Below are 19,138 nucleotides of genomic sequence, written 5' to 3'. Positions count from 1 at the left end.
TGAGGAACTGTTTTGACCTGATAATCCAAGACTAAAAATGAAAAGTCCTTACACAAGAACTGGACTCTGGGTGTTAGATCTGTTTCTCACAGCTGTTTGGATTAGCAATTCTAAAACTACTTGTATATATAAGAGTTGAACAAAGGAGAAAATGCACTGTAAGTAAGAGCCGGTTTTGTCACTGGTGGAGGAAAAAAAGGTTATAAATTAAAAAAAAAGGGAGACGAGAAGGACCACTGTGGTGCTGGATTGAAGTTGAAGACACTGAGGAGGAACATGGGTTTTTAAAATACATACACAGAGAGATACAAAAATATATACAGGTGTGTAGGGCGCCTGGGTGGCTCAGTCGTTGAGCGTCTGCCTTCGGCTCGGATCGTGGTCCCGGGGTCCTGGGATCGAGCCCCGCGTCCGGCTCCCTGCTTGGCAGGGAGCCTGCTTCTCCCTCTCCCACTCCCCCTGCTTGTGTTCCTGCTCTTGCTACCTCTGTCTCTGTCAAATAAATAAATAAAATATTAAAATATATATATATATACATACAGGTGTGTATATAAATGAATTAATATCCATACATGTTTCCTAAATGTAGTCAGAGAGAAATGAGAATCTGTGCCATCTCAGCAGTAATGAGCACGTGGAGTACTCAGATCTCTGTTTCTTTTTTTTAATGTCTTTTTTTTTTTAAGTAGCTCCACACCCAACGTGGGACTTGAACTCACAACCTTGAGATCTTAGGTCGCATGCTCTACCAACTAAGCCAGCCAGGTACCCCTCAGATCTCTGTTTCCAAATACCATTTTCTGTAGATGGACCCAAGGATCCTCGAGGAACTAACTCACTCAAGGACTGGGGCTGAGAAAATGCAAAATGAAGCTGGAGTATCTTATAGTGCCAGAAAATAACAAAACGCTCAGAAAATGGGGCACATTGAGAGGACCCAAGAGAGACCTGGAAGAGCTCTCAATGGCCAACTGGAAACAACTTCATCAAAAAAATAAAGAGCCGAGATGCCCTTCAACAGATGAATGGATAAAGAAGATGTGGTTCATATATACAATGGAATATTACTCAGCCATCAGAAAGGATGAATCCCCAACTTTTACATCAACATGGATGGGACTGGAGGAGATTATGCTAAGTGAAATAAGTCAAGCAGAGAAAGTCAATTATCATATGGTTTCACTTATTTGTGGAACATAGGGAATAGCATGGAGGACATTAGGAGAAGGAAGGGAAAAATGAAGGGGGAGGAAATCAGAGGGAGAGATGAACCATGAAAGACTATGGACTCTGAGAAACAAATAGGGTTTTAGAGGGGAGGGGGGAGGGGGGATTGGTTAGCCTGGTGATGGGTATTAAAGAGGGCACATACTGCATGGAGCACTGGGTGTTATACGAAAACAATGGATCGTGGATCACCACATCAAAAACTAATGATGTATTTATTGTATGGTGACTAACATAACATAATAAAATTTTAAAAATTTTAAAAAAAATGAAGCGTTGAATTACAACCCAAACATAAATAGCCATGGAACCATAAGGGTGTAAGTCAATCCCTCTTCCCCACCTCCATTTAAAATTTTTTGATGTTTCCCTAAAGCTTCAAAGATAAAGTAAAATTTCTTAAGCGTCTGAAGTCCTGCTTCTACTGACCATACCTTCTCTACTTTTATTTCTTCATATTCTGGTTCTCGAACTACCCCCTACCATGAGATGGGCATGTGTGTGATAGTGACCTTCACAATGAAACACACCCCACCTCTCCTTCAACTTCCCCTCACTAATTCTTACCCGCTTTTTTTTTAAAGACTTGGCTCATATATGGCATCCACTGGGAAGACACCTTTGAACCACCCAACATGGATATGATTTCCACGTGTGTGAGTTTTCTTAGCAGAACATACCTTGAACCCATACCTCCCGCCCCCAGTACACCACTATAGTTCCTAGCACAGAGTAGGTGCTTGAGAGGTACCAACAAAATAAATGAATCACTGAATGAAGAAAAGGGTATCATGAGGCCTCAGCCTTCCAATTTAATTCAGGGTAGGTTCATTAAGCGTGACTTCTTCAGTTTACTTAATTCAGGGTAGATTCATTAAACACAAATTCTTCTGTTCGCTTATGCATCCTTATGCAACAGAAGCTCCTTCCGGGGCATATCCCTGGTATGCGAATCATACAGTTTCTTTTCCTCCTCAGGCACACGCTTGTATGTGAGTCACAGAAATGATACACTTCACCATGCCTATAACCTGTAGAAAGAGCCAAAATGGTTTATTTTTGGAAGAAAGCCTCAAGGCCCCCATACAGGGGAAGAAACAACCAGGAAACCCCAACCATCATTACTCAAGAATGTACACTGTCCCATGCTCCTCCTCCTCCCTGCCTTGTCGCTCTTGCTGCCTTGTTCAACAGGAAGACCCTGCCAGTCTTTAAGAGCTTGTTAAGAACAGAAATTTATGCTGTTAATTGGAGGCTGAAATCAAAGACTTCAAATACTCCTCTGGGGTTCATAAGCCACAGAGTGGCAAGTGTGCACCCCGGAGACTGATTATGGGATTGTCAATGTCCTTTGGAAGCAATACATTAAAACTTTGGTTTTTATCTTCCTGGGAGAGGATTCCACTGAGAATAAGATGATACTACAGCCCCAGTCTGGGGAAGGAAGATCTACATACATACTGGGTCAAATACAAAAGTGTACTCACACAGTGTGCCCCAAAGCATTTAAGGAATGTCACCAGGTCTCTGAAGTTCACCCCTAATTCCCAGGCTTAGAATCCCTGCCTTCAGGGTTTATCAGCTATGTCTTAAAAATAAGATTAAAGATCTAAAATTCAAGTCCCTAAAAGAAAAGACCCAGAATAATCAGGGGCACTGGCTGAGGTAAGAAAGGTTTCCAAAAGAGGGGAAAAAAAATCCTACCTGACTCAAAGCCAGGCCTGAAGAAGGAAGACTTCTTTTCCTGCCTCTTAGAAGGTGGAGGAAAGAAAGCCTGCACTCAGCCCGGAGAAAGAAGGGCCTCCGTGCTCCCTATCACCCAGCCTGCCCACCGTGGATCATTAGCAGAAGTCACCAACTTTGGACCCAGGCTGCACACCTCATGGGGCCTCAGACTAGTGATAGGGCCATACACACCCTTTGTGGAACAACTCGAGGGTGGGAGGCAGGTTCACTCCCTTACTTCACCCCATTCGTGCATCCCAGCTCTGTTTACATTGTCTTCAACCTGCCCTCTTCTACTGGGGCAAGTAGTTAGAATGGGGCTTTTAGCAGGGAGCTTTCATAAACCTGTTTATGGTGGGCTCTTGCACCCTATCTTCATGCCACATGGTCAAGGCTATCGTGAAAGGCCCCCTGCCCATCCTGTCTTCATCACAGCAGCTGTGATCACAGAAGCCAGCTCTGACATCAGGGCTCCCCCACCCTGGGGATGCTAGCATCCCTGCCCTAGCTTTGTCACCAAGAGTCACACTGGGAGCAGCCTGTGATTCTCTCCTTCTTCTTCCCCAAACACATTCTCTCACAGCCCACCATAATCTACTCTCCTTGGCTCTTGGGTGAAAAATCAGCCCCGTGAGGAAACTGAGGTTGTGCCATTATTCCGAGTGATGCAACAAAACCAGTCATCATGCCCAGTGGGTCCACAGAGAACAGACTCTTGTTGACCCAAAGCAAAAAGGGGGTACGCTGCCCTACCCAGCTCCTGTCCCCTTGGCTTCTCATTGGTCAGTTCTGTGAAGTGGTGTTCTAGAAGACACAGGAGCCCCAAGCAGTGAGACCCAGGAATGGAGCATCTGATTGGGTGAATTTATTTGTATAAAGATAGAATATTAGAGGAGGAGAAAAGTAGAGGTGGGGGATTCAGGTGGGTGAGCGCCAAGCACAACATGGCAAAATGGGAGAATGGCTGGTTTTCTGGGGTAAGCAAGGTTCAAACTCTCAGTGACCTGCCAGACCCTCACAGTGCTCGCCCACGCAAGCCAATTTTCTCCCCCCAAATCCAAGCAACTGTAGTTCTCTGTAAAGCCTCCAAGCTGTTCCGTGATACTCAGCACTTCTGTGATGTCAGGAATGAACACCAGGCAGGGCTCTGCCTCCCTCTCTCCCTTTCTTCTTGCCACCCCTTGCTCAAGACATGGAGCAGATTGCACCTTCAAGTTTCTTCCAAAATGCCATGGTTCTTAATACATTGCCTCCTTCTGGAAAACCTCTTTAGTTCCTCCTTTCCTGCTCTTACAGCCAGTCACTATACATGGTATCGGAGAATGAGGGTGGTGAATGTTAGTTCAAACACACCTTCGCAGGGGGAAGCTTCAAGAAAGGAGAGCATATTTGTAGGAATGTCATCAGATTGGACAAGAAAGCAGGTCCCATTTTAAGGATACACCAAGGAGGGTTTACCTGGCATTACTTGAGAGATGAAGAGGATGACGAAGATGAGAAGGAGAAATAGCTTCATAGTGCCGAGTCCGTGGAGACCTTTTCGAAGTTCCTTGAAAAGAGAAGACAAATGGCAGTGTAATGGGGTTGAATAAAAAGTCGTTTAGAGCCTCCTCTTTTATAAGTTTGATTGAGGTGACTAAACACGGAAGAGAATGTCCATTGTGATCAGAGCACTAACTGAAATATATAGTGGACAATGAATGCCCGTAAAATAAACAAGGACAGCGATTAGCAACGTTTGGTGCAGGGCTGGGTAATTTCTTTTGTTAGCATTTAACAAATCAAGGCCCCAGGAAGAACAGTAATGGTAGTAAAATGAAAATGACTAGAATTCATGGAACATTTACTCTATGAAAAACCTGGGATGGTTCGTATGACCTTTTTTCCCCAGTTATTCTCAGGGAACGAGTATAATCTGCTACTGCAACTCCGAGTACAAATACAGTCACAATAGGACCTTGTATTTTTCCAATCATCTCTCTAGTGCTTCATAGAATGAAAACCATCACCTACCTCTTACAACTCACCCCCCAAGGCCCTATTCCCCCTGAAGAGGTGGGCCTTCTGGTCTCCAGAGATCTGAGATCTATTCTGTGCCCAGCCATGTCATGTCTCCTTAATAAGGACTGGTCCTGCTTCGTCTGACCAGGGAAATTCTCCTGCTCCCACAATGACCCTGCTGATTCAGGTCCCTGTCCCGGCCACGGTGATGTCTCATGACTGAGACAAACTCGTGTTCTTGGCTCTTGTCCTGCCAAGCAAACATAGTTTCCCGCATAGGTGAAAGTGGAGGGGCTTTCCTCCTTAACCAAAGCCTGAAGAAGAACAAGTTCTTTTCCCAAATTAGGCCCTTGTCTTGAGGCCGGGGATTTAGTGCAACCTACCCCTCACATTTTACTTCACCTACTGTCTCTCTTCTCTGTTACTGGGGTTTGCCTAGCTGACCCTGACCCAGAATCTCACAGAGCTCAGGAAATCCTCACCCAGAAAATCTTGGATTCCTCAAAAAACAATGATCCCCCTGATTCTGAATGAACACTTGTCTATAACAAGTGTCCTCAGGAGTGGCTGACTCAAGGATTTTCATACCTTTCCCTCTTCTCCCTAGATAATGGTTGATAACTTGCCTTACACTTACATACGTAAGTAGAATCAATCAGGAAGAGGATACTGAAGGGGATTATTATCACCTTCCTGCAGCCAGAAGCAAAGTAGCCTTACTTTATGCAGGTCCTAATATGATCCCTAAATGTACACACGAGGAAAATAAGACTAGAGATATTTAGTACAGTGATAAAACTTGTATGTGGTGAAATCGAAATCAGAGTCAGAAGTCCGGGTCCAGATTCTGAGTTCTTTCCTGCTGTGAGATATTCCACTCGTCTCTTTACATAAGGATTGGCTCTTAGAATCCAGTAAAAATTATGCATTTTAAAAGAATAATAAGTTGGCTAATAGTCATTTCCCATAGACTAGTGATAATGTAGACATTAGGGCTTAAAAATAAAGGTTTTCATGATATTACCCCAGCCAATGTAAAAATTCACTGTATATAGCAGCAATGTCCATAATAGCCGAACTGTGGAAGGAGCAGAGATGCCCTTCAACAGACGAATGGATAGAGAAGGTGTGGTTCATATATACAATGGAATATTATTCAGCCATCAGAAAGGATGAATACCCACCATTTGCATCGACTTGGAGGGGATTATGCTAAGTGAAGTAAGTCAAGCAGAGAAAGACAATTATCATATGGTTTCACTCATATGTGGAACATAAGGAATAGCATGGAGGACCACAGGGGAAGGGAGGGAAATCTGAAGGGAGAAAAATCAGAGAGGGAGATTAACCATGAGAGACTCTGGACTCTGGGAACCAAACTGAGGGTTACAGAAGGGAAGGGGTTGGGGGAATGGAGTAACCGGGTGATGGGTATTAAGGAGGGCACGAGTTGTGATGAGCACTGGGTGGTATTGAACACTACATCAAAAACTAATGATGTACTGTACGATGGCTAACTGAACATAATAAAAAAATTCACTGTACAGGGAAAATGTGTAAGAATAAACAAGAATATTTTTATAAAGAGTAACAATGGTGTCTTCCACCAATAATAACTTCCACCAGTTATTATTGTTTATAATGACAGTGAGGCTTGAAATATGTGGCAGAGCCCCCCCGCCCCCACAACAGAAAAAAAACAAAACACACCAGAACAGAGAAGACACAAACAGACCACACGGACCCCGACATTCAGTTTATGATAAAGGTAGCCTTTATGTGAGTGGGGAAGGAGGGCAGTGGACTATTTCTCTGATCAATCATGTAGAGTTGATTGACTATTCATTTGGAGAAAAACTATTTGATAATCTAAGTGGAGGCATGAAAATAGATTATAACCTTTTTCTCTATAATTTTTAGATTTTTGAGTGTTTCATACAGAACAAGTGTACATTGCTTGTGTAACTGAAAAAATCAAAAGACTAAAATATTAAGTTAGGATTTTTAGAGTCATACTGAATATGTCCCCCTAAAATTCATACAGCCTAATCCCCATAATCATGAAGCCTAATCCTCAACATGATGATATTTGGGTAGTCTTTGGGAGGTGATTAGGTCCCTGTAGAAGAGACCCCAGAGAGCTCCTTGTTCCTACCATCAAAAAGTCAATTGTCTGTGACCCAGGAAATGGTCTCTCGCCTCTGGAATCTGCCAGCCCCTTGGTCTTGGGCTTCCAGCCTCCAGAACAGTGAGAAATAAATACATAAACTGTTGTTTATCAGCCACCGGGTCTATGGTATTCTGTTATAGCTGCCCAAACTAAGACACATACCATATACAAAATATGTGCTATCTATACGATTGATGGTACCATTTAAAATCTTACCTGTGTTAGTGAATTTGTAACACTTTTCCTCTAACTCTATTAATTTTTGCTTACATATTTGAAAGCACTTTTAAGGGCTTACAAATTTTTTTAAATTTGTTTTTGAGAGAGAGAGAGCGCAAGCAGGGGAAGGAGCAGAGGGAGAGGGAGAAGCAGACTCCCCACTGAGCAGGGAGCCTGATGCAGGACTCAATCCCAGAACCCCGGGCTCATGACCCAAGCCAAAGGCAGATGCTCAACTGGCTGAGCCACCCAGGCACCCAGGTGCCTACGAATTTAAAATGATTACATCTTTCTGGGTAATTGAAATATTTATCATTATGCAGTAACCCTCTCTTTACCCAACAGGGTTTTTTTTTTTGTTTGTTTTTTTTTTTGGTGTGGTGTCTATTTTCCTGGATAAACAGCTATGCTACCTTTTCATTACGATGCCCCTAGTTCTCTTCCTTTTTTCTTAACCTTTCCAAGTCCTTAAACTTTGTGTCTCTTGTAAATAGCATACAGCTGGAGTGAGTTCTTTCCCAGTCTGATCATTTCCATCTTTTCATGGCTTACATTTATTGTAATTGCTAATACATAGGGATTATTGTTAACATTTTATTCTTACTGCTTATTTCCTTTTTCTGTGTTGTTTTGCCTCCTTTTGTGCCTTTGTTAATTGAGTCCTTGCTTCTTTGTTTTCTTTTCCCATTTTTTTCCCTCTACTGGCTTGGAAGTTACATACTAGGTTTCTTTTGTGTTAGAGGTTGTGCTTGGAATTCTACCATACACACTAAGAAAAGTCTAAAATTAACACGTTATCCTCTCTCCTGATCAATAGAAGAACCTTAAGACGTCAGTTGTGATCACCTCCTTGTAACTCACAGAAACACAGAAAAGAATGGTGGTCACCAGGTGCTGGGGGATGGAGGAAACGGAGATGTCGGTTATAAAACACAAAGTCTCAGTTATGCAAGATGGATAAATCCTGTGGAGCTGATGCAGGGCCTCGTGACTATGGTTAACAACATTGTACTGTTTGTTGTAAATTTGCTGAGACAGGGGCACTTGGGTGGCTCAGTCGGTTGGGCGTCTACCTTCTACTCAGGTCATGATTCCAGGGTCCTGGGATCGAGCCCCACATCGGGTTCCCTGCTCAGCGGGGAGCCTGCTTCTCCTTCTCCCTCTGCCCCTCCCCCTGCTCCTGCTCGTGCTCTCTGTCTCTAATAAATAAATAAATAAATAAAGTTTAAAACTAATGTCACAGACCAGGAATAGTCAAGTCCTGTAACCCCTGCAGGCAGACTGAATGGGAGGTCAGTGCCAGTGAAGAACAGCAGGGAAACTAACATCTGCATCCATATCTCGATATCTTTACAAACGCTGATTTACAGCTGGTAATAAATAGTCCGCTGTTCATGTACAAACTTGCACCGAATTTTCTTTAGTTGTTCATTGATGGGGACCGGGTCTTAGAAGTGGTCCTCTTTGTTACTCGTCGTCACAATTCCTGTCACGCTCCCATCTTTTTGCTGTGACTGTTTAGGTTTTGGAGGGATGTTAATAAAACTTATCTGTCCTCTTTGTCCTCCAGCTTCCCGGTCACCTTGTGTGACCTCCTGCCTCCTCTCCCCACCACATCCAAGTTTGCTTTGTAAATTGCAGAAAGTATGCTCCCTCTGCAGAGGCAGGACAGGGACATTCGTAGTGGATAGGCGACTGACTCAGGACACGGCAGCGGATGTCATGCCCTGAACAAGCAGAGTGAACAAGGAAGACACAATAATCACACCTATCTCAGGCGTGAGCCACACAGCATAAGCCTTCTGAGCTGCCCTTGGGGTTCCTCTCTGGATGGTCTCTCGCTACACCTGCGTGTGCCCAGCACCACGCCCCTAGCGCTGGGCTCCTCGATAGCTCCTTCCCGCTGGGCACTTTACTTGCTGCATGGGCACGTCCCAGGGCCAAGCCCTGTCCTCACATCCCTTCACCCCACTCTAGGGGACCCTTTCCTCTGCCTCCCTGCGATTGTTGAAGAAAACCATAACTTCCCTTCTACATGGATAGAGTATTATAGACCAGCCAAAAGAAAAGTCTTCGATTATGCTCCTTTAACTGATGGTGTCATCTTGCTATTTAACCAAACTGCATCTGGTTTCTGCATCTGCAAAGTGGGGCTGTTATATAAACCAAAACACTCGAAGGATTCCATGGTATGTGAATGAAAATGCTTTTGCAACATTTAAAGCATAATGTGAATTTTATTCTTACATTGTCTCCCTCTCACTGACTACCCCTTCATGGAAAACAACTGTTCCTTTAATTGATCCTAACGATACAATAATTGATTAGTGAGACTCGCACGTTGTTTGCTTTTACTTGGACAAGGGAGCCACGCTTCGGATCCCGGAGGCAGGGCTCCTCGGTTGCTCTACTTCTCTCATCAGCTCCTCTTTACTTTGCAGCAAACGGTGAACGCCCGGCAGCGGCCTTGGAAGGGCTCACAGTTTGGCGTCCCTTGCTTCAGGCAGATCCCACCACGAAGGTAGCAGGGTCTTTCAAAATTGAATGCCCTGGTGCCATCTGCAAAATGAAAAGGTGCTTGTATGAAGCTGAAGGCGTGGGGAGGAACACTGGAGACTCCGGGGAGGGAAGCCTTGTCTCTCCCAGCCCAACACCGACAACCAGCAGCTTGGCTCCAAGAGCGTCCCCGCTCATTCTGCCGCAAGACATCACTGTCAGTGACAAATTGTCCTGGAGGTGGGGACAACTGGGCATTACCTGAAGGGTGACCTGAGCCACCCGCTGCTCCTCATCAATCCCCCAGCTCCAGCCCCAGCCCCCTGACAGCCATCCCTGCTCTCACAGAACCGTCTGAAGGAAGCTTGCCCAGCGAGACTCAAGGTCACCACCGGGCCGTGAGCGGCAAGCGGCCCCCAGCCAGGCCCGTGTCAAGGATCTTTGTCTCCAGCAGGTGATTCAACGGCTCGTCTCCAATCATCCCGTTCATCCACAGGGGAGGGGAGGGAGCAGAAGACAGCTACCTAGCAAGCCGTTTCCGCAGGACATTGTAAATTCCCTTCAAGGAATTTTTAACCTTGTTAGGAAGTAATTTTGGGGTGTAGAGATGGTCTCTGAGCAGCCCCCTGATGCTTCGCTCTTGGACTATGGTGGACTTGGGGACAGGACAGAAGATAGTAATGACAAGAACGGGCGTCGTGGCTGGTATTTACCGGGCAATACCTGGAAGATGATAAAGGCAGCAGTGAGGACCACGTGGAAGAGACTCATGGTTACAGAGCTGAGCTTCGCCAAGGCCTGATGGTGAGAAGCAAGAGGACAGAGTCAGAAGCCCAGGGTTCGGTGTCAGAGGAGGTCACAGCAGCCCAGGGGCTGGTGTAGAGATGAACTCGCACTGTCTGAGGCCCCGCTCCTCTGTCTTTGGCAGGAGTGGCCACAACAGCTGCCTGAGCCCCAGCTGCTTGCCTTGTTTTTCTCTCAGCCTGTGGGTTGAGGCATCACTATGGTTTTTTTTTTTTTTAATTAAGTTTTTTATTGTAATTCCAGTATTGTTAACATACAATGGGATATAAGTGTCAGGTGTGCAACGTAGCGATTCAACACTTCCATACGTCAGCCCGTGCTCATCACGACAGGTGCACGCCTTCATCCCCAACACCTGTGTCCCCCAGCCCCCCCCCCATCTCACCTCTGGTGACCATCAGTGTGTTCTCTAGTGCTAAGAGTCTATCTCTTGGTTTACCTCTCTCTCTCTCTTTTTTCCTTTGCTTGATTATTTTGTTTCTTGAATTCCACATATGAGTGAAATCATATGGTGTTTCTCTTTCTCTGACTGACTTACTTCACTTAGCATAATACTCTCTAGCTCCATCCATGTCATTGCAAATGGCAAGATTTCATTCTTTTTTAATGGCTGAACAATATCCCATTATATATATTATTATACCATATATATGTATATATAATATATATATATATATATATATATATATATACTATACCATATATATACCATTTCTTCTTTAAAAGCCATTCAATGAGCACTTGGGCTCCTTCCATATCTTGGTTATTGTAAATAATGCTGCTATACACAAAGGGGTGCATGTACCCCTTTGAATTAGTGTTTGGCATTTTTGGGTAAATACCCAACAGTTCGATGACTGGATGGTAGGGTAGTTCTATATTTAGAGGCACTGCCATCTGGCCATGCCAGGCGCAGCTGGGGTCCATCCAGCCAAAGCCGGAGCTGCAGCCCCTGAAGGTGAGTGGGAGAGCCAACAGCCAAGCTGCTACAAAAGGGGAATCAAGTGAGTTCCTCACAGAGAGGGAAGTTCATTAGCAAAGAGTTTGAGGCAAGCTGATGGGATGGCCCAGGGCTCCTTATGGAAGATCCAGAACCGTGGTGGCTTGGCTATAACCCTCCTAGAGAATCCATGTTGAAGGAAGAAAGAGTTCATACTGGTTATAAATTCGGGGAAAAATAGGCCCAGTTATTCCTAGGATTTGAATTTTATCATTGACTCTCACTTCAATTAATTACTTTTCTGAGTAGAAAAAATAATACTTACACACGGGAAAACTGCAAATAATAGAGAAATGTAAAAGCTGGAAGGTAAAAACAACCCATAGCCCTACCTTTCAACTACCTTTCAGTTTGAACCACTATTTACAATTCTGAGTACTTCTGTTCTTTTCCCTTGTGAATTAAATCATGTAAATATTTTTAACTTTAAAATATAAAATTATACTTCATAACCAGTCCACTGCAGTTTTTTTCCCCACTTAAATATTATCTTGGACATTCTTTAATGTCTATTCAAATACATTTGCTTCACATATTTGTGTGACTATACATATATCTTTAGAAATTCATAGGACTCCTAACATTTGTATAAATCCCTAGACATGGAACATAAACCTACCTGCGTATTTCAACTTTTATGGGTATTGCCCGCCTACCCACTCGAGAAACTGCTCTACCACTTTATCTGCTTACTGACAATGTGTAAAAATACCTTTTGACTGTTAATATTCTTATCAGTACTGCTTATTATCGATTGCTTCATTATTTGCAAATTGCATTAGTGAATAATAATAGTGCCTGTTTGCTTTAATATATCTTTTTAACATTATTTCGGGGTTGAGCATTTGTTAAAAATATTCATTGGTTATTTTTTCTCTTGGTACCTGTTCACACAGTTCACTTGTTTCTCTATTTTCCTATTCATCTGCTCTTACTGATTTCTGAGAACTCTATGTTTATTTAAGGTCATTAATCCTTTATCACATGTCTTGCAAAAAGTGTTCCTGGCTTCCTGTTTTCTTTTCTCCCACTCATCTAGTAGCCAGAATTCGTGGCTACTCTCAATGATTACTTTTTAATTTGTTCACCTTTGGTTTTCTTAAAGATACCTGTTTTGTCTGTGTGTTTACCTAATTATGTCTGTATTCCCGGTCAGTTTCATCCTCAGATCTTTGGCACAGAGATGGAAACTGTTCTGAAAAACTGTGACAGATGTGGGGTTCCAGCAGTGATATGAAGACTGGTTCATGCCCCGCTCAGAAATACGAATTTCCCAAGCCCACCGCAATGCCCCCATGCTCTGTGCTACCTCAGAGGAAAGGCACATGTCTGAGTTCATGTCTCTGTTCTCTTAAAACACCGAGTCTTGCACAGGAGAGAAACAAAATCACACATGACGGGCAGGGATGGACGATGACCAGGCCTACCCTGAAGTGACAATACTGCAGGACACCCTGGAGAGAGGAGATGGGGCACCTAATCTTAACTTTGCCAGGTATCAAATGCCCAGAAAGGCTCGGAAGGTGGGGTGGATTCTGTTCTTGTCCACTCTTCCGTGTGTCTCTTCTTGCGGCGTGCTTGCATGATGTTAACTGGCATTCAGTACCATGGAATATTACTCAGACATAAAAAGAATGAAATCTTGCCATTTGCAATGATGTGGATGGAGCTAGAGAGTATAATACTAAGCGAAATAAGTCAATAAGAGAAATACCATATGATTTCATTCATTTGTGGAATTTAAGAAACAAAACAAATGAGCAAAGGGAAAAGGAAAGAGAAGCAAACCAAGAAATAGACTCTGAACTCTAGAGAACACACTGATGGTTCCCAGAGGGGAGGAGGGTGGGGAGGTTGGGGGAAACAGGTGCTGGGGATGAAGGCGTGCACCTGTCGTGATGAGCGCCAGGTGATGTATGGAAGGGTTGAATCACTATATCATACACCTGAAACTAATATTACACCGTATGTTAACTAACTGGAATTTAAATGAAAACTTAAAAAAAGAAAAGGAAAAAAGTTATATGCTGATTTTCTGCTGTGCAGGGATCAAGGGTCAACTCTATAAACTTCCTAATAAAATGTTTTAATGTGGCATTAAAAAGAAAAAAAAAAGAGTCAAGCCTCCCTTCTAGTCCTTGTCGGGATTCACTGCCACTCTTAGTGAGTCAGTCTTACAAACTTACTTTTTAACTACTTAATCAAGTTAAAAACAAGTCTATTGCTTTGTTAACTGACACCGCATTGAAATGACAGGTTTTGTTTAAGAAAAGCTGATGGTGGGGCGCCTGGGTGGCTCAGTTGGTTGAGCGACTGCCTTCGGCTCAGGTCATGATCCTGGAGTCCCTGGATCGAGTCCCTCATCGGGCTCCCTGCTCAGCGAGGAGCCTGCTTCTCCCTCTAACCCTACCCCCTCTCATGGACTCTCTCTCTCTCTCTCATTCTCGCTCTCTCAAATAAATAAATAAATCTTTAAAAAAAAAAAAGAAAGAAAGAAAAGCTGATGGTGGATGACTGAGTCTTTCCAAGAACAAGGTTTCAGCTTCCATGTTTTTGCCTTTTTTGAACGTACCCGTTTTGTGTCCTTCAAAACACTTCTTCATCTAGATCCAGAGCACTTCTTGTGACTTCATTTCTAGATATTTTACATTTTCTCTCTGTATTTGAGTCACTTTCTTCTCACTTGGTATTTTATAACTGGCTCCCGTTTGCACAGAAAATGCTATTGATGACCCACAATGGTTTTGTCACTTGCCTCATTGGTTAGACTTTGATTGATCTTCTTGTGGTGACTCCTCAATGGTTTTTCAAGCACAAAATCATAAATCTGCAATAATTATGATTTAACCCCTTAATTCTGAGGTATGGACTTGCTATTTTTCTCCTCTCATTGACTTGCATAGACTCACAGTCATTGGAAGATCACCTCGCCCAGCCCGCTTGCTTAGCAGAGGGACCAAGAAATGCTCCCTATCACTTCTGAGATCAGTGGCCCTAGGCAGTTCTGAGAGGTGTGCGTGGACCCAAGGGAAGACCTGAGGATGAAACTGACCAGGTATACAGACATAATTAGGTAAACACACAGACAAAACAGGTATCTTTAAGAAAACCAAAGGTGAGCAAATTAAAAAGTAATCATTGAAAGTAGCCACGAATTCTGGCTACTAGATGAGTTGGAGAAAAGAAAACAGGAAGCCAGGTCAAGCAATTGACCACTTGACTATGGTCAAGACAACGTCATGGCCAAGCCTGCAGGAGACCCCGCTCATTCTGCAGGACTCCTTCCCAGTCACTACCATGCAAATTTTGCCTTTTTCCCCCCATTTTATTCTTTCTTGCTCTCTTATTCCTCCCTTCCTGGGTCAAAGAGCAACTTCCTTAATCCCCAAAACCAAACAAGATTTTTCAAAAATAGATTTAAAAAGAAAGTTGTTTTTTTGTTTTTTGTTTTTAAATAGATGCCTCAGTAGTTTTTTGTTACATGTGAATTCTTCCATGAAAACTTTTGATTTTTCTTCCAGGACTTGATTATGAATTTCAACTCACGCATTAAGCACAGGCTGTGGTTTCAGCCCAGATGTCCCTGGGGATCAGAAACCAGCCTGTGTCCAGTGAAGGGAATGAGAGGGGTTTAAGGACAACACTATCATTCAGTGCTTCTGTGACCCCCGGACTGAGTCCACCACTCTCTCGGGGCCCAGAGTTGACATGAGTTTATGTCAAGATTTCCATTTGACAAGTGAGATCCAGAGAAAATCCATTTTGGGTCTAGGAATTTGGGCTGTTACTATTTATAAGCTCTGAGAGGAATCTCTGGAGGATGTAGGGAAAGGGAGAAAAAATTGTCAAAACTAAGGGGGGGGTTGATATTTTTAAGGAAAGAAAGTAGAAATGAAGGGAGGGAGGAGGACAGGAAGAGAGAAGGAGAGAGAGAGAGAGATCATGTGAATCTCATAAAATTTTCCCCGAGCACTGGGGCAGTGAGGCCCCCGAGTCTGCCCCCCTGGCAAGGTGCCTTCCAGAAGGGCAGGCCACAGAGCAGATGGCTCCAGGTCAGCACTTCTGTTCCCTTCTCTACAAAGAGAAAACAAAATACTGACTGCTCTGTTCTCTGCCCACTCCCTGGCCTACGGAGGTCTGAGCTGACTAGCACCATCCTGAGCAGACAGGTCTCACTGAATGACACCTCTCTGTCTCTCACTAGAAAAATAGAACCATCTCCTTGATCATGAACCAGCTGGAAGTCCTATTAGCTGTTGACCCATATGTCACCTAGGAGCCCACGAGGTCTTGAAAATTCACAACTAGGTCTGTTTACTCTTTGTCTCCTCAGTGTTGAGCTCTTCAGTATGAACCAGACAGAGAGTAACTTTAGCTTCAGTAGGAATAGGAAACACCTTTCACAATCCACATAAACCTGGAATTCACCACTCTTCCCTGGGCTAACACATCACCTGCCTGCAGACATTCACCAGGCTCTCCTGAGCCTCCCCTTCTCTGCTCTGAAGAGCCTCTGACCCTCAGACAGGGGAATGAATCACTACCCACCTCGGAGTACACTCCACTTTGCTAATGTCCTGCTTCTGGTGAGAATCCAGGCAGGTGGTCTTTCAAGCTCCCAATATTTTACCTTAGGTCAGTTTAAATGAACTACATCATTTTATACCTGCAGATACGTGGCTTCTGGTCTTCTGCCACAGAGCCGTAAGTCTGAAAATGAGCACCCATGTGCCCAGTGACAAGTAACAGGCATCAAGCCCTCCCCATGAGCAAAGCATTATGCTAGATGCTCTCCAAGATCCGTGCATCTTGAGACAACCCTTAGAGATAGGTTCTCACAATGACTCTGTTCTAGAGATGAGGCAACAGGGCCACACAGTGGCCAAGCAGGAATTGAACTCGAGTTTGAGTCAAACCTACGCTCATAGCCATTGTGCGAATTCACTTCATGCAGCCTAGACTCTTCCACAGAAATAGCTCAGGTGTCTTGAGAATATTAGAGAAAATAAGTGGGACATTCAGATTTGGGATGGTAGGCTCTGGTTTCGGCTCTGCCTCTGACTTCTGAGTCATGTCACCTCCATCCCTCATCTACGAATTCACAGAATTGGGGTAGGTGACATCCAGAAATGCCCTCCTCACTTCTGAGATCAGTGGCCCTAGGCACTTCTGAGAAGTGTCCATGGACCCAAGGGAAGAGCGTAAACTGTGAGAAGGAAGTGCTTGCCCCGTGGCTGGGACCTTCTGCCTGGGAACAAGGGAACTTAGCCTTGAACACACAGCCCTGTCTCAGATCCTCCCCAGTCTGCTCCCTGCGGAGCACTCACTCACCTCCTCTCCCTCCTGTGGGCAGCGGGGCGGCTTCCTCAAGCTCTTCTTCATTCTCCAGTGCTTGTTCCTGGAGGTGCCCCTAATGGCCTGACCTTGTTCTGATCCCACTGCGCTACTGAACCAGAGAAACCACTGAGTGGGTCGTTTCCAGAGGACCGGCATGCTCCTGGCGGGGAGCCAAGGGCTAGCGACAGGTATTCCTACCAGCATTGGTAAATGTGGTTTTCCAGTGGACACCTGGCCTAATCAGCAGAAGTTCTGGCGACAGGAGCCCACAAAGGTGCCAGACAACTCACCGTGTCCCTGCTTCTCAGGAAGGTCCTGGGGGAGCTACTTGCCCTCACCCAGAGCTAAGCAGGCCCCCAGTGTAGGAGGTATGAAGGGATCAGGGGCCAGCGTGTGGCCTCAGAGAGCACGTTGCAAGAAGGGAAACAGACCATGAGAACTAGGAGACGTGGAACAGATGAAAAGGCGGGGGGGGGGGGGGGTAGGGACTAACTTCTATGAAGTCGTGGGACTTCTTTAGGACTAAGATTATAAACAAATGGAAAATGTAAGATTTCTGAGCAGAAGGGAGTAAATTGAAAGGAAACATACCAAGAGCCAAACGAAATAAAATATGCCTAGGGAGACAGATATGGAAACAAAGCATTACACCATGACTAGACCAAAGCTATAGGCACGGAGGGAGCTGTGAAGCGGGAGGGCCACAGGGAGGCCGGTAGTCATCCACGTGAAAGACGTGAAGCATGTTGCTATCTTTGGTGGCTTGGTCGGTGCGGTGAGGGTGCGCCAGGGGAGTGCATTTGAAGTAAGTGGACAAAAACCAGTTTGGGTTGAAAACCACAGAAATCATTTGGGAATATTATTATAAAGTGCTCATAAGGGGCGCCTGGGTGGCTCAGTCGGTCAAGTGTCTGCCTTCAGCTCAGGTCATGATCTCAAGGTGCTGGGATCGAGTCCCGTGTCGGTCTCCCTGCTCAGCGGGGAGTCTGCTTCTCCCTCTCCCTCTGCCGCCCCCCCCCCACTCGTGTTCTTGCTCACTCTCCTCTCTCTCTCAAATAAATAAAATAAAATCTTTTTTAAAAAAGCATGCTCATAAAAGAAAATATATCATTATTGAGTCGAGTTTGGATTCACCAAGAGAAACACCGGAGTCAGAATACCTGGGTTGTGCTCCAGGGACACCACCTGAGCAGGCAGCTTCTCGGTTGCGGGCCTTAGTGTCTATCTGGAAAATGTGAAGACTACGGTAGAATTTCTGGGCATATTCACGGAAGTAGCCCAGCAGTCAAGTGAGAGGAATCACAGAGACAGAAGTCAGTCAGGTGGGCGCTACCAGCCCTCCCCTGATTCTCCATTTCTACCTCTCTCCTCGCCCCATTTCCAAGGACACAGTATGCTCGGCTCAGCACCATTCATGAGGAAAACCAGTCGCTCTGCTCCTTCAATTTGCCAGTTACTTATCGAGAACCAGGGCACAAAATGAACAAAATATGATCTCAGAACATGAGGGGCCTTGGGCTTGATTAAATAAATTAACTGTGTAACAGTTCATGGCTGCAAAGTATCATAAGCCCAAGGGATCTTACAGGAAGGAACACTTATTGCTCTTTCTGTGTGGTGAGTGTGGGGGACAGTGGGGGAGAAACTGGGAAATGTTTGCTAGGGAGTTCACACTTGATCTATGTCCTAAGAGATGAGTTGACATTTATGAGGCAGGCGAAGCTAGTCCAGGAGAGAGGAAGATCATGGGCAAAGATCTAAAAGCATAGATGTCAGTGTGAATTTGGGAAATCACAAGTATGTCCTTCGGCTAAGGTACAGGAAAAAGGAAATATTATAAGATATATAAAATCAGATCTTGGAGGGTTGAATTTGTCCTGTAAGAAAGAGAAGGTGTTGAAGGATTTTAAACAAGAAGATGACATTGTCAGATGTGCAATTTAAAAATAACTTGGTGGTGGTATATAAGATGGATTCAGGAAGCCCAGGTAAAGGACTATTACCAACCAGAAACTTCTTTTTAAAATGGGAAAGTAAAGATGGGGATTCTCCCCCTTTTCTCTCAGGAACTCCCCAAAAGCAAGAAGAAGAAGAAGAAGAAGAAGAAGAAGAAGAAGGAGAAGGAGAAGGAGAAGGAGAAGGAGAAGGAGAAGGAGAAG

At 44.5% G+C, this 19,138-nt stretch overlaps 1 non-coding gene across 1 annotated transcript; it reads right to left on the bottom strand.

Annotated features, from left to right (window-relative positions):
* Positions 1-694: 694 nt before the first annotated feature.
* Positions 695-767, bottom strand: TRNAL-UAA. Its single transcript has one exon. It is a non-coding gene; the product is annotated as a tRNA-Leu (tRNA).
* Between the last annotated feature and the right edge of the window lie 18,371 nt (positions 768-19,138).

This window comes from Neomonachus schauinslandi, chromosome 2, assembly GCF_002201575.2.
Source record: "Neomonachus schauinslandi chromosome 2, ASM220157v2, whole genome shotgun sequence".
In the NCBI taxonomy this organism is placed as follows: domain Eukaryota; kingdom Metazoa; phylum Chordata; class Mammalia; order Carnivora; family Phocidae; genus Neomonachus; species Neomonachus schauinslandi.
This window is presented reverse-complemented; position numbering and strand designations above follow the sequence as displayed.